This window comes from Portunus trituberculatus, chromosome 44 (assembly GCF_017591435.1).
Source record: "Portunus trituberculatus isolate SZX2019 chromosome 44, ASM1759143v1, whole genome shotgun sequence".
NCBI classification, from domain to species: domain Eukaryota; kingdom Metazoa; phylum Arthropoda; class Malacostraca; order Decapoda; family Portunidae; genus Portunus; species Portunus trituberculatus.
This window is the reverse complement of record NC_059298.1, coordinates 23,262,840-23,276,929: the sequence shown is the minus strand read 5'-3', so window position 1 is coordinate 23,276,929 and position 14,090 is coordinate 23,262,840. Positions and strand designations below refer to the sequence as shown.

General features: G+C 43.3%; 1 protein-coding gene and 1 non-coding gene across 14 annotated transcripts in view; both read left to right on the top strand.

Annotated features, from left to right (window-relative positions):
- The window catches only part of LOC123519092 (titin-like), a 148,153-nt gene that overhangs the window by 81,134 nt on the left and 52,929 nt on the right, over positions 1–14,090 (top strand). The window lies entirely within an intron of this gene.
- On the top strand, positions 2,571–2,642 carry Trnag-ucc. Its single transcript has one exon. It is a non-coding gene; the product is annotated as a tRNA-Gly (tRNA).

Below are 14,090 nucleotides of genomic sequence, written 5' to 3'. Positions count from 1 at the left end.
AGACGCACATGATCTAATCTGTGGTATATTGATAGTGATGACGACGACGACGATGATGATAATGATGATGGTGATGGTGGTAATGATGATAATTGTCTCCTGCTTACTTTCCGTGTCTTATTGATTGTGTATACAAAAGAACTGAAAATGGTCCAACTTAAAAGGAAAAAAGAATACACACACACACACACACACACACACACACACACACACACACACACACACACACACACTGTGGGGGTGAGGGAGCCTAGCAACGATGCGGAAACAGCAAATGAAATTAGCGAGGCTAGAGATGCGTGGGATGTGTTGCTGCTGCTGCTGCTGCTGCTGCTGGCAGTGGTCGGTGTGTGATGCCGTTAAGATAATGTCGCGCCATTCATTAATGATTCTCATTAAGATTTATAATGTGATAAATTAATAATGTATTCCGTCACTAGTAAAGAAATTTATGGTCATTGAAAAAAAAAAAAACCTGTAGATGTTTTGTTTTAAGGGGAAGTATATATTTTTCTCCTCTCTTTACTGACGTCACTTGTCCTTCTCTTAGTTTCGGGGAACCTTATTTTCGTCTTGCTTAGCGTGTGTGGTTAGCCAAGCACGTGTTTCCCATCTGTAGAAACACTCTCCCTGCGAGGATGAATCTGGGAAAGAGAGGGAGAGGGAGGCAAGACGCAGGTGAGGCCATGCAGGACGGGGACCGACAGGCCTGGTAAATGTGGAGCTCAGGTCGTGGCGTCTGCTCGTGACACAGACGAAGTGTCTCTCGTGGGTGGCTGCTGTTTGTCAGGATGTCTCACTGACTGACCTTTCTTGAGCGAGCAGCAGGTATATGCAGGTGTATGCTGCGTGGCTGAATAACATTCGACGAGGGAGGAAATTGTTATAATAATGATAAGAACAAGAACGTACGTATTCTTCTGAATGAAAGTCGGCTAAATTTAGTCAATGATAAAAACTGCATTAGACCTAGGAATGAAAAGTATTAAGGCGATGTATGTAAATGTGTAGCTAAAAATGGTGGTAGGACCAGTTAAAAGTTCAGAAGCACCAAGCGTAAAGCAAAATGTATGTCCCTTTTGGTTGAGCGTCAATACATTCATTCATTCTTTCGGTCACTCAGTCCGTCAGTCACGTCGGTGTATTTCTGAGTCCAGGTGATATTTTCATCTAGGCGAGGACGTAAGTGTGTGTGTGTATATTCATCTCGGTGAGTCACGGCACCAGCTGAGGAGTTGTGTTTCTCTAAAGTTGGAAGTATTAAGTCACGTCCACACCTCGGCCCGCCAGGTGCAGGCAGCCAGCGCGCATCACACCCCGGATATTCCACGCCTCTCTCGCTGCTGTCTTCCCTGAGTATTTTTTCCACATTTTTGTCTGCCGTTCATCTTGTACAAACACACCAACACCGCGCTTGTGCAGATGTACGTTTTATTTTAGTTTGCTTTTTGTATTTTTAGGCTTTATTGTATCTATTTGTTGGATTGTTGCCGCTCCTCAAGGAAGTGAATAGAAAAAAGAATTCTTTCTCGCTTCAGTCAGTCACACGGAACTGCATGGCATCCTCTTTTTTTTCGTTGCCATCAGTGGAAACGTGAATATCTTTACACACTGACTCGGAGCACCTAAGGCAGTGGCTGCAAGTGATTCCTGTTATGAGGGTGTCCAAGGTGGCCTTCAGGTAACTCATGGCTTCTCCTGTTATGCGCTAGTGGGGCCTGATAAGGTCGCTTATATTGGAGAAAAAGATTACTGGTTTATCGTTACCCCACCATCCCCATCCACAAAGAAAAACTGATAGAACAACAATGACATTGAAATAAATTATAACTGATAGATGAATGAATAGATAATAGTAACGATGATAATGGAAATAACAAAAAATAAATAACGTATAAGGTAAGAGACTAGTCATATACACAGAGCACATCAGGTACCGTCACTTTGCTACGCACGATACCAGTTGTCAGTGCACGATTAGGCAACTTTCCTCCCCCAGTCACTTGTGAGGCGGGTCGGGTTCCTCACTCACGTACCCTACACTGCGCCTGCTGAACCAGACCAGTCCATTGCCCGCACTAACGCCTCACTGCGCCCGCTGAACCAAACCTCACTCCCTCACCAGTCCGTTGCCCGCACGCATACTCACTGTGTCCTGCTGCTCTGATGGAACCTCTCAGGTCTCACTTTGACGGAATATACGTATTATGTCATGAGGTCACTTAAATCATATACCTAGTCATTTGGTTTTTTATTCGTTTTTTTTTTCTCTCTCTCTTTTCTGTCCTTCATTTTTCTTATTTTTTCCCTAGTAACTCGTACTGTAACTTCGTAATTCACTCTTCCTCTAAAAGAAAAAAGATACTGTCAAATCTAACAAAGAAGTAGAGCAATATAATGTTTAAGTATAGCGTATATCGTTGACGTAATGAGACACACGTTATTGTGATAATGTCTGCGTTGCTGAATCTTATCAACGTGGAGGTCATCAGTTTCTGCTGTAAAAGCGGTACAATTCCTTAGTGTGTGTTAGCTGAGATTTGATTTGAGTTTTGTTGTGTGAGTATCAAGCGATGGTGGTATAGTGGTGAGCATAGCTGCCTTCCAAGCAGTTGACCCGGGTTCGATTCCCGGCCATCGCAAAGTTCATATTTTTTTACATGATAGTCTGATCAGAAGAGAGTGAAAGATGATGCTCTCCTTGTCACTCAGTCTGTGGCTTGTATCCAAGTCGCCTAAGTGTGATGTAAGCCAAAAGTATTAATTCTTTCCATTGTATTCTTAAGCTATTCACTCACAAGAATTATTTTATACCCTAGAGGTGATCAGTGAAGTTATCATGGGCATGCTTTTCCTAACGATGATGCAGAATCCTTAAACTATCACAGGAATCGTGAAAACACCTTGGAAAACTGCAGTAATGTCCATTAGAGCCTTAAAAAGTAGTGGAGGTTCGACACCAAGGCCTTTTTTTTTCCTCGCTGTGCTAAGAGGCAGTGAGTCAGATTATCAAGTAAACCTTCTCCTTACTACACACAATGCAGGGAGTAACCAGTAACCATCCATACCCGAGTAAAGGATGCAGTTTCCTGTCCTGAGTTTCTTAAAAGGTTTGGCTGTTCAGTAATGTATCTCTTGAGTCTGTTACTGGGCTTAATGTGACCAAGATTGCTGTAAGAGGCGACCGGCATTAAGGGAGATTCCAGTGTTGAGTATCGTGTTTTCCGTCCAACAAGATTCTTAAGGAAATAGGTTGTTCAATAGAATCCTCAAGTGTACTGCTGTGTTCCATGTTGAGGATTCTTATAAGAGGGAGTTTGCATGGAGAGAAACTCAAATGTACCGCGTGTAGCAGAAGATTCATGGCTATAATGCGATTCTACTTTAACGTAACACCTTCTCTTCTCAGTATGACGCAGTATTTGAATGACTATAGATTATTTCAACGCTTTCACTGCTATTTGGCACATCTTTTTTCTCACTAATTTCTCTGATACATCCTTTCCTGAGTTAAATCGACTCCCAAACACTGTGCTGAATAGAAATCGTAAAATCTTTTCTTCGTTATACCCATCTTATTTTTGGTAGATGTTTAGGAAGACGCCATGCATTGCTTTTAGTGCTGTGAATTGTTGATACGGTAGTGAAAAGGGCAAAAAAAAGAAGGGGGTGTAGGCGGGGGGGGGAAGAAGGGAAAGACCTCTATAACCACGAAACTACAAATCTACTACTTTTGTTAACCCCTTCAGTACCGGGACGCGTTTTCATATTCATAGTGCTTGCTATTTGGCGATTTTATACAGCTTCAGAAACTTATGTAGGGATTAAAATAGTGAAGACTCTGCCCTTTAATCTTCTGACCTCCTTAGACCCTTCCTAATGTAAATAAAAATCATCTAATCGTGCCAAAAAATTCATGATAAAAATGCCTTCCAGCACTGAAAGGGTTAATGTCTATCGAAATTATATTCATAGCTCGTACAGTCACTCACAAACGGACTACCTCTCTGGAAAGCCACGGATCCTTTTAGCTCAAAGCCGCTCCAGTTTATTTGAGTGGAGCGAGGGAGGATGAGGAGAGGAGAGGGAGAGAGTACTTCCTACCTCCATGCGCTACTTCATTGAGATAAACGAGCAACCACGGCCATTATAGAGTTTAGGTGCTTTGAAATGTGATGATGTGAGCTGGGTGAACTTTTGACGGGCTTCTTCTGTTTGTGTGTGTGTGTGTGTGTGTGTGTGTGTGTGTGTGTGTGTTTATTTGAGAGGGGAAAGCTAATTAAAGGCAACATGAAACAAAACAAAACAAAAATTCACTAAGTTACCTGTCTCCTTACTGGTTCGAGAGAGTTAGCCAAAAATAAAGGTGGGGCGGCGGAAGGGGGCAAATGTCTCTTGTGTGTGAATTCGATCAGAGTAAAAATCCACGACATCAAGTTTCCTCGACGAGAATTTAGCCATCAAAGGTCTTCATGTAATTTCCTTAACCTAACCTAGCTGGAAATGGTCACGAAGGAAGATGACATTTTTATTTATTTTTTTTTTTATTTATTTACCTTTTTTTGGTGAAGGGGGGGGGAAGTTTTGCATGAGGAATGATGTTCTTTAGGAGGATGTTTTTTTTCTTTCTTATTTATTGATTTATATATCTGTAGTTTTTCTTTTTTGTCTTTCTTTTTCCTTCAGACTGTAGTTATGGTCGGTGTAGCGGCAAATATTCCGTTGTTATTTGCAATCATCAAGTTTCTGAGTAATATTGGTTAATGTACTGTCTCCTCTTCTTCTTCTTCTTCTTCTTCTTCTTCTTCTTCTTCTTCTTCTTCTTCTTCTTCTTCTCTTCTCTTCTCTTCTCTTCTCTACTCCTCCTTTTGTTCTCCTTCTTTCTCTCTCTTCTTTCTCTTGTCTCCTCTCTCTCCTCTCCTCTCTCTCTCTCTCTCTCTCTCTCTCTTCTCTCTCTCTTCTCCTCTCTCTCTCTCTCTCTCTCTCTTCTCTCTCTTCTCTCTCTCTCTCTCTTCTCTCTCTCTCTCTCTCTCTCTCTCTCTCTCTTCTCTCTCTTCTTCTCTCTCTCCTCCTCTCCCATCCTCTCCTCTCCTCCCTCTCCTATCTCCTCCCTTCCCCTCCTCCTCCTCCTTCCCCTCTCTTCTCCTCCTCCTCCTCCTCCTCCTCCTCCTCCTCCTCCTCCTCCTCCTCCTCCTCCTCCTCCTCCTCCTCCTCCTCCTCGATATCATTTTCTCACGAGCTTCGGCCAAAATCTGAGTAACATCTCAGCTTTGGCGACCTTGAGGAAAATGCACGTTTATTTTCTAACTTTTCCTCGTGTGCTCAGTGTGGAGGCGACGGAAGGGCGAGGTTAGCGTCTCGTCTCTTGGGCTGTGCGTCACTCCCCTCCCCTCTCGCCCTCCCGCCGCTGTATAAATAGATGTAATAAAAACACCTCAAGCGACTCCTCTCGCCTCAAGCCAATTAGATGAAGAAACGTTTAGACGAGAGGAGAGTAAAGGAGAAGAGTGAGGAGGAAGAGGAGTATTGGGAGCAGGGAATGACACACACACACACACACACACAAAGAGGGGGGAGAGAGAGAGAGAGAGAGAGAGAGAGAGAGAGAGAGAGAGAGAGAGAGAGAGAGAGAGAGAGAGAGAGAGAGAGAGAGAGAGAGAGAGAGAGAGAGAGAGAGAGAGAGAGAGAGAGATAACTTCAGTCTTATTAATAAGTTTGTTTAGATTCAAAAGTTAAAGAAAAAGAAGTCACGCTTATTTTTCACCTGCAAAAAAAAATATTTCCCACATATTTCTAGTTTTTCCCAGAGAGAGAGAGAGAGAGAGAGAGAGAGAGAGAGAGAGAGAGAGAGAGAGAGAGCACCTATTCATACAACACTCACTTTTTCATACATAACCTCACCTTACCTCACCTTCGTACCACAGTAAGTACCCGTGCAGAGAAGCTCAGAAGATCCCGAGGCCACTATAGTGAAGGCATGCAAGGGAGGCGGGAAAGGGAAATCCGTAGGTCTGGCGGTGGGATCGAACGCGTGACACTGACTTCTTCGTGGCGTCGAGATTGTCTGGCGCGGCGCCTTGACCAGTTGAACCACGCTGAGTGAGGCGCCTGCGTGTGTTGCGGGAGAGGTGGGAGGGAGTCATGGAAGATTGTGCTTTGACGTATTTAGAACTGATTAACTCTCTCTTTCTCTCTCTCTCTCTCTCTCTCTCTCTCACGACTATTTCTCGAGAGCCATATAAGCGATTTTGCCGGATTCTTAATAGTGTTTCCTCTATTGAATAACGTGTAAATAGTGTTAATCTGTCGCTAGAGCCATGGAAGATTGTGCTTTGCCTTGTATTTAGAACTACTTTACTCTCTCTCTCTCTCTCTCTCTCTCTCTCTCTCTCTCTCTCTCTCTCTCTCATATATGATTTGCCGGATTCTTAATAGTTTTTGTCTAGTAAATAACGATGAATTCTGTTGATCTGTCAATAGAATCATAGATAGAGCCTTGAAACTCCATGTAACTTGAACCAGACCTGTTTGTAAGCAGTGAAGGTGTGGTGTAGAGGTGTTCAAGAATATTCCTTTATTTATTTATTTATTTATCTTTTTATTTCTTTCTATTTTATTTTTATTTATTCATTCACTTATTTGATTTAATTTTGTTTATATATGTATTTATTTGTTTATTTTTTTATTTGTTTTTATTATTTTTTTTATTATTATTTTTTTTATGTTCTCGTGCGAAGGTGGCCAGTGAAGGTCTGTCTAGTCAGTAAGTGCTCTCAGACAGTCCAGGCTTTGAATAGTTTATTGAAGAAAAGTACATGGAGACCTGACGAGGGAGGAACGAAGTGAAGATGTAGCAGAAAAGAATGTAGGAGTTAAAAGTTACCTATATTTTTAAAAGTTAGTACAGATACAGAGGCTGAGAGAGAGAGAGAGAGAGAGAGAGAGAGAGAGAGAGAGAGAGAGAGAGAGAGAGAGAGAGAGAGAGAGAGAGAGAGAGAGAGAGAGAGAGAGAGAGAGAGAGAGAGAGAGAGAGAGAGAGAGAGAGAGAGAGAGAGAGAGAGAGTTGGTGTGGGTGTTTGTGCTGTGTCATTCCTAATTTATATATAGATGGTGCTTGATTAATTATTGTTGTTTTTATTATTATTGTTATTATTATCATTATTATTATTATTATTGTTATTATTGTTATCATTATTATTATTATTATTATTATTATTATTATTATTATTGTTGCTATTGGTGGTGGTTGTGGTGTTGCTGATATTACTGTTCAAGATATTGTTGTTGATGGTATAATCATAATCATCATAATCATCATCATCATTTATTTTGTTATTGTTTTTACCACCACCACCACCACCACCACCACCAGTGTCAGTAGTGTTGTAAGTGTGTAGCGACACTGACACAGCGAGTGGCAGGTGTCCAGCCCTGGTAATACAAGGTGTCACGTCCCTGGGGGCCCAGAGAGACGCTACCTCAACCTCGGGCTCCTGCTGGCCGCCCTGGGCTGCTCACACCGTACCACCTGTTGTCCTGATCACCGCTCCAATGCTCACACACACACACACACACACACACACACACACACACACACACACACACACACACACACACACACACACACACACACAATTATTGAAGAGCGAGTTTTGTTGTCACGTGACTCACCGGAACCTTAGTCACGGTGGTTTTCCTGTGTGGAGGAAGCTTCAGGAATCAGTGCGCCACGCCAGGTGGAATGGGTGAGATAGCGGTGAGCAATAAAGACACGCGAAGTGCCATTTTAGTTGTGCCAATTTGGGAAGGGGCCCTGCACGGCGCCTCAGAAGCGTAATTCATGACACAAATACCGATGACTCGCCCCTAGTGCTGCGGGAGGAGGGCAGCTCGCGGGGTGGGCGGGTCTGGGCGGCGGTGGGCGGGAACACCGCCCTGTTTTGGCACAGGGAGGACGACAGACCCAGAATAACTCCTCGACCCCAGTTGGCGGGAACCCTCATGAAGATTCCCACGGCCGCGGCCACCGAGCCTCCCTCACCTGCCGACCCAACACCGACCTGCTCCCGCCAGGTGCTGCTCCTGTCCCGCCACGCTGCTCCTCACGCTCTGCTCTCCCGTCACCTCAGGAGTGTCCGGCGTGGCAGTGTACAGTATTGGTGTGTGAGTGACGGGACAACCCAGTGATCTTGTGACTTAGGGAAGTCTGCCCACCAGGCAGGTTCTGTGAGCCCCGTGGCAGTGAGTGTGCCGCGTCGCACTAGTCCGTGTCACCACCATGTTCTCCCCCGAGAGGTTCGGATCTCAGCGGACGTCATTCGGCGTGACCGAGGCCCCCACTGGAAGAAACTTCATCGGCCTGAAGACCGCCTTTCGCCCCAAAGACTCACGGACGCCCCTTCAAAAGCCGCGCATTTCAGGTTCTCTGAGCCCGCTACACCCTCGGTACAAAGTGGGCGCGGGTGGCGGCCGTCTGATCTCACCGATCCTCACAAGAGGGAGTTCCTCACTGAGCTCACTGGCAGGATATTCCACCTGGCGGCCTCTGGGGTAGGTACACCACAGCGCACCCATGTACTGCACCTTCACCCATCACCGTCACCTTCCCCAGTGTATCGTGGTCCTCATCCTGGTAGGGGGGGCGGGTGGCGGGCTTGGACGCTTGGTCCTTGTGCTGTAGGAGTTAAGTGTTGAGTAGGTGACCCAGGATGGCGTGGTGGTTGTCACGGCTGTCACTGTCCCGGCGCCGCCTCCTGGTGACCGTCACGCGTCCTGGACACAGTAATAATGGCGCTTCCGACATGGCTTTGTCCTCCACGTGGCGAGCGCCTTCACAATAGGAATACTTAAATGGCCTTTTTTAGGAGCAGAATTCCTTCACAGATCACTGCAACTGTCGTTGTCTTAATTACACTCGTGTGTGTGTGTGTGTGTGTGTGTGTGTGTGTGTGTGAGAGAGAGAGAGAGAGAGAGAGAGAGAGAGAGAGAGAGAGAGAGAGTGTGTGAGTGAGTGTGAGTGTGAGTGAGCGCACGCATATGTTTATGTATGTATATTACCCATACGTCACGATTGTTTATCCCATCAAGGCGACTAATTGGACCTGCATTTCTGAGTGCGAGATGATGACGAGGAGGAGGAGGAGGAGGAGGAGGAGGAGGAGGAGAAGGAGGAGGAAGAGGAGGAAAGACTAGTCACTGCCAACAATAGTAATAGTGTGTGAGGGCGGGCGGGGGAGTGTTGGGGTGTCACCTGGCGGCATAGTGGTGGGGGTGGAAGGTGTGGAGCGGTGAGTGGTGAAGGGCGGGGTGGAAGGAGGGGGCGGGGACGCAGGTGGAGCGGGGTGGCGGGAAGACTTGCTTAGCTTAGTTCAGGTCAAGTAAACATCTCTCCGTCTTTCTTTGTCTTAGTGTATTCTCCAGCTATTATCCTCTCTCTCTCTCTCTCTCTCTCTCTCTCTCTCTCTCTCTCTCTCTCTCTCTCTCTCTCTCTCTCTCACACACACACACACACACACACACACACACACACACACACACACACACACACACACACACACACACACACACACACACACACACATGTTGTCCTTGAGTGCCACACCTGAGCCATGAATCTTATTAAAGAACACTCCCACTAAGAGTTTCCCCTTGGCACTGCCCCGTCGCACCTCCTCCTTCTCCTCCTCCTCCTCCTCCTCCTTCTGAAGCGAAAGCACTAATGTCAACCTCTTCTTCACGAGACCCATTCACATTCACTTTCCTTCTTGCCACCGAAAGATTAAGATAAAAAGATAATTTTGTTTGGCTGTGTTGTGACACGCGTCTGTCGGAGGCCGTAGTGTCACGCCCTTAAGGTCTGCGCGCTTGTTGTGTCGTCATCACCTCTCCCTCAGACGCCGCCAGCCTCATCCTTATCACCATCCTCTCACCACCTCCTCATCGCCGCCCCATATCAGGACACTGCTAAGGTGTCTCGCGAGGTGGGCGGTGTGGTGGTGGTGGTGGTGGTGGTGGTCGAGAAGTGCCTTTACACCAAATCATCCTGCCTCTGTGTCCTTTGGTATTCAGTGGACTGGTCAACATTCTTCTGTGACAAAGCAAAAGGATTTCAGAATGTTAGTATCGCGCCAAGGTCAATCAATTCTGGGCGTTCATTTGAAGCCCTCCTCTCTGCCCCTTCCCCAACACATACATGGCTGTTCGAATTGCTCCAAACACATATACACGGGGCTATTGGGGGGTAGGGAAGGCAGAGGAGGGTGGCTTGTTGGAATGAACACCCTGAACTGACCTGCGTTGACTTTGACTTCCGAGATGGTGGAAGGGAAATGCTCGGCGGAATGTATTGTATTCGTACTTTCAGTATTAATAAAAAAAAAAAGAATGTATTCTATCTAAAGTCAGTAACCGGCAACCTGAGACTTGCATTCAGGTTGAGTTACCGTATTACAGAAAGGCATAAAGATAAATTGAGATGATTGATGAAGAAAAAATATATACAAAATTTGAAAAAAAGTAGATCTGACGTGGAAGAGGTAAATAGTTAGGTTTAAAAGCTTTAGAATTACATTTATTAAGATCAGTGAACGAAGGGTGCTTGGTAACCTGACAAAAAAAGTATTCAATATAGTTAAGCACTGAGGAGGATTTTAGAGTCGATTGATCAAACGTTAGAAGAAGACAACAGTTTGATGATAATAGGTAAAAGAATCTTGTCAAACGAAGCCAAACATTCCTCTGATCAGGGAGTTATTGTCGGGAATGCTCTGCCCTCCAGTGTCATGGATATTTTTGTGGGGTTTATTAGTCATGTACTTATAATTACAATTGAGACATTACTATAACACTATCTAAACTTTTGTGAATAAGTGTATGATATGCTTCCTTTATTTTCTAGTGTTATATAGTTGAGGAGGACTTAGATGTTGTATGTGTCACAGAGGCATGGGTAAATGAGGAAAAGTTTAGGGAAAATAGGAAATAATATGAAGTAGATGGATACATTATGTATTTACACCAGAGAATTGGTAGGATAGGTGGAGGAGTAGTTATTTATGTAAAAAAATCCTTCATTTCCAGTCAGGTTAATAGTATTAAGGTAGATAACAGAGTAGAGTCCTTATGGCTGGATGTTAGAGTAAACAAAAGTAAGGTTATTAGAGTAGGAGCTTTTATAGACCACCTAACCAGTCAGCAGATGTAGACAACCTTATGGTAGATGAGATAAATAGGGGTGTACTAGTCAGACAATTATCTTAGGGATTTTAATCTTAAGTCAGTAAACTGGGAGAGGATGGTAGGAGATGCTAGTGAAAATAAGTTTATGGAAAGTTTTCAGGATAACTATTTAGTGCAGATGGTAGATAAACCTACTAGGGGGAGGAAGGTTTTAGACATAGTACTAACAAATATTGAGCATTGTTTAAAGGAAGTTGAGGTAGGAGAGACTTTAGCAAACAGTGACCATCATATAATTAGATTTATCATTAATTCCAGTAGGGATAATATAGTGAATAAGACTAGAGTCCCAAACTATCAGAAAGGCAATTATGGTAGGTTACGTCAGTTATTAGGAGAGGTAAACTGGGAAGATAGTTTTGGAAATAAAACTGCACAGGAGATGTGGGATATTTTTAAGGTTGTAGTAAAGGGTATAGTGATGCAGTGTATCCCTTACAAAGATATAAGGCAGAGAAACAGGAAGCCATTATGGTGGACTCATGAGATAGGTAGCCAGATCAGAGAGAAGAAGAGGGCATACAGAGAGTTGCAGAAAAGTGGGAAGATGTAGATTTGATTAGGTACAGACAGGTCAGAGATGATTTGAGTAAGGTTATAAAAAAGTAAAAGGCAGGCAGAGATAAAACTAGCTAGAGCTGGGAGTAAAGATCCCAAAAATTATATAGTTATTACAAGGTCAGTGATAAAAGAAATAAGGATAGGATTGGACCACTCAGAAAAGATGGTGTAGTAGTGGATCAAAATGAAGACATAGTAGAATTATTGAATGAACAATTTTCTTCAGTATTTACTAGGAAAGAATAGGAAATCCTGTTACAAACAGTGCGACGAGTAGTTTAAGAGCTTTAGAAAATATTGATATAAAACCGGGAATTATTAGGAAATTTATTCTTGAACTAGACGATAGGAAAGCTAGTGGTCCTGATGAGCTACATGCCAGAGTACTTAGGGAGGGTGTAGACAGTATTTCTGAAGCACTTAAGTTAATCTTTGAAAGATCACTTAGGTTTGCTGAGATACCTCAGGACTGGAAGTTAGCTAATGTTACTCCAATATTTAAAAAGGTAGGAAGGATGATGCGAATAATTATAGACCGATCAGTTTAACTAGTATAGTATGTAAGATACTAGAGAAAATCATTAAGGGTAGTATTTGGGAGCATTTAAATGAGAATAGATTAATTAGAGATACCCAACATGGCTTTAGATCAGGGAGGTCCTGTCTTACAAATTTGCTCGATATCTTAGAATATATTACCAAGGAGTTAGATGATGGAAATAGCATAGATGTTATATATCTAGATTTTAGCAAGGCGTTTGATAAGGTACCGCATAGGAGGCTAGTGTACAAATTGAGACTACATGGGATAGGGGTAGGTTAGTTGATTGGATTAGTGAATGGCTTTCTGATAGGAAACAGAGAGTAGTATTAAATGGGGCAATGTCTGAGTGGAAGGAAGTGGTTAGTGGGGTACCCCAAGGATCAGTGCTAGGACCTCTTCTTTTCTTGGTGTACATTAACGATTTAGATATAGGAATTAGTAGCAAAGTATCAAAGTTTGCAGATGATACTAAGATAGCATGTGCAGTACAGGGTGAAAAGGACAATTACAGAATACAACGAGACCTGGACAGGCTGATAGCATGGGCAGACAGGTGGCAGATGGAGTTTAATTCTAAAAGTGTCAGGTTATGCATTTAGGTAAAGACAACACAAACTTTAACTATGAGATGGAGGGATGTTGGCTAGAGGCAGTAGAGGAAGGAAAGGATTTAGGAGTAGTGATAGACAGGACTATGAAATTTTCAAAGCAATGTTTAGAAGCAAGAAATAGGGCAAATAGGATCCTGGGTTTTATAAATAGAAATGTTAGTTATAAAAGTAAGGAAGTGGTGCGTAGCTTATATAATTCCTATGTTAGGCCCCATTTAGAGTATTGCATACAGGCCTGGTCACCCCACTATAGGCAGGATATCAACATGTTAGAAGCAGTTCAGAGAAGAGCAACTAGGATGATACCAGCATTAAAGCGCCTGGAGTATAGAGATAGATTAAAGGAATTAAACATGTTTTCATTTGAGAGGAGATGTATAAGAGGGATATGATAGAGTTATTTAAAATGTTCTCAGATACAAACTACATAGATGTGAGATCTTTCTTTACCTTAGAGGAGGGAAGTAGGACTAGAAATCATGGCAGGAAGATTAGAAAGCAAGGCTGCAGGTTAGATATAAGAAAATATTTCTTTAGTCATAGGGTGGTAGACTTCTGGAATGCATTGCCAGAGACGGTTGTAAGTAGCACTAGTTTGACAATGTTTAAAAACAGATTAGATAAGCACTTAAATTTATTAGATTTATAATTATGTATAGCGCTGCATGATAGTTTTTATAAGAAATTTACTATAGTTAAACAAGACATGATCCCCATGTATGGGGATCACAAATTGTAGAGGATTTCGCTGCAGGACTTACCCCTGTTAATGGGCCAAATATTTTGAATTAGTATATAATGTATTGTGTACTTGTAAGTGTATCTTTAAGTACTGATGACGAGGTCGCTGTGCGACTGATACAGGATAACCTAGATGGGCCCTGGTGGCCCTTTGTTATCCTATTATTTATGTTATGTTTATGTTATGTTAGTGGTCTACCGTTCCTACACACATCCCCCGTGCTCTTTCCATACTGTACAGTACTTCCTCCTCGCCTACCTGGCATGGCTGGAGGCAGTGGTGGTGAGGGAGGAAATTTCAGCTTCATTATCATGCGTTTCTTATTTTAGAATAGAAAGTGTAACGTATCACAGGCAACCTTCTAAGTACGAGCAGGTCTGTTGTTTGTTTGCTC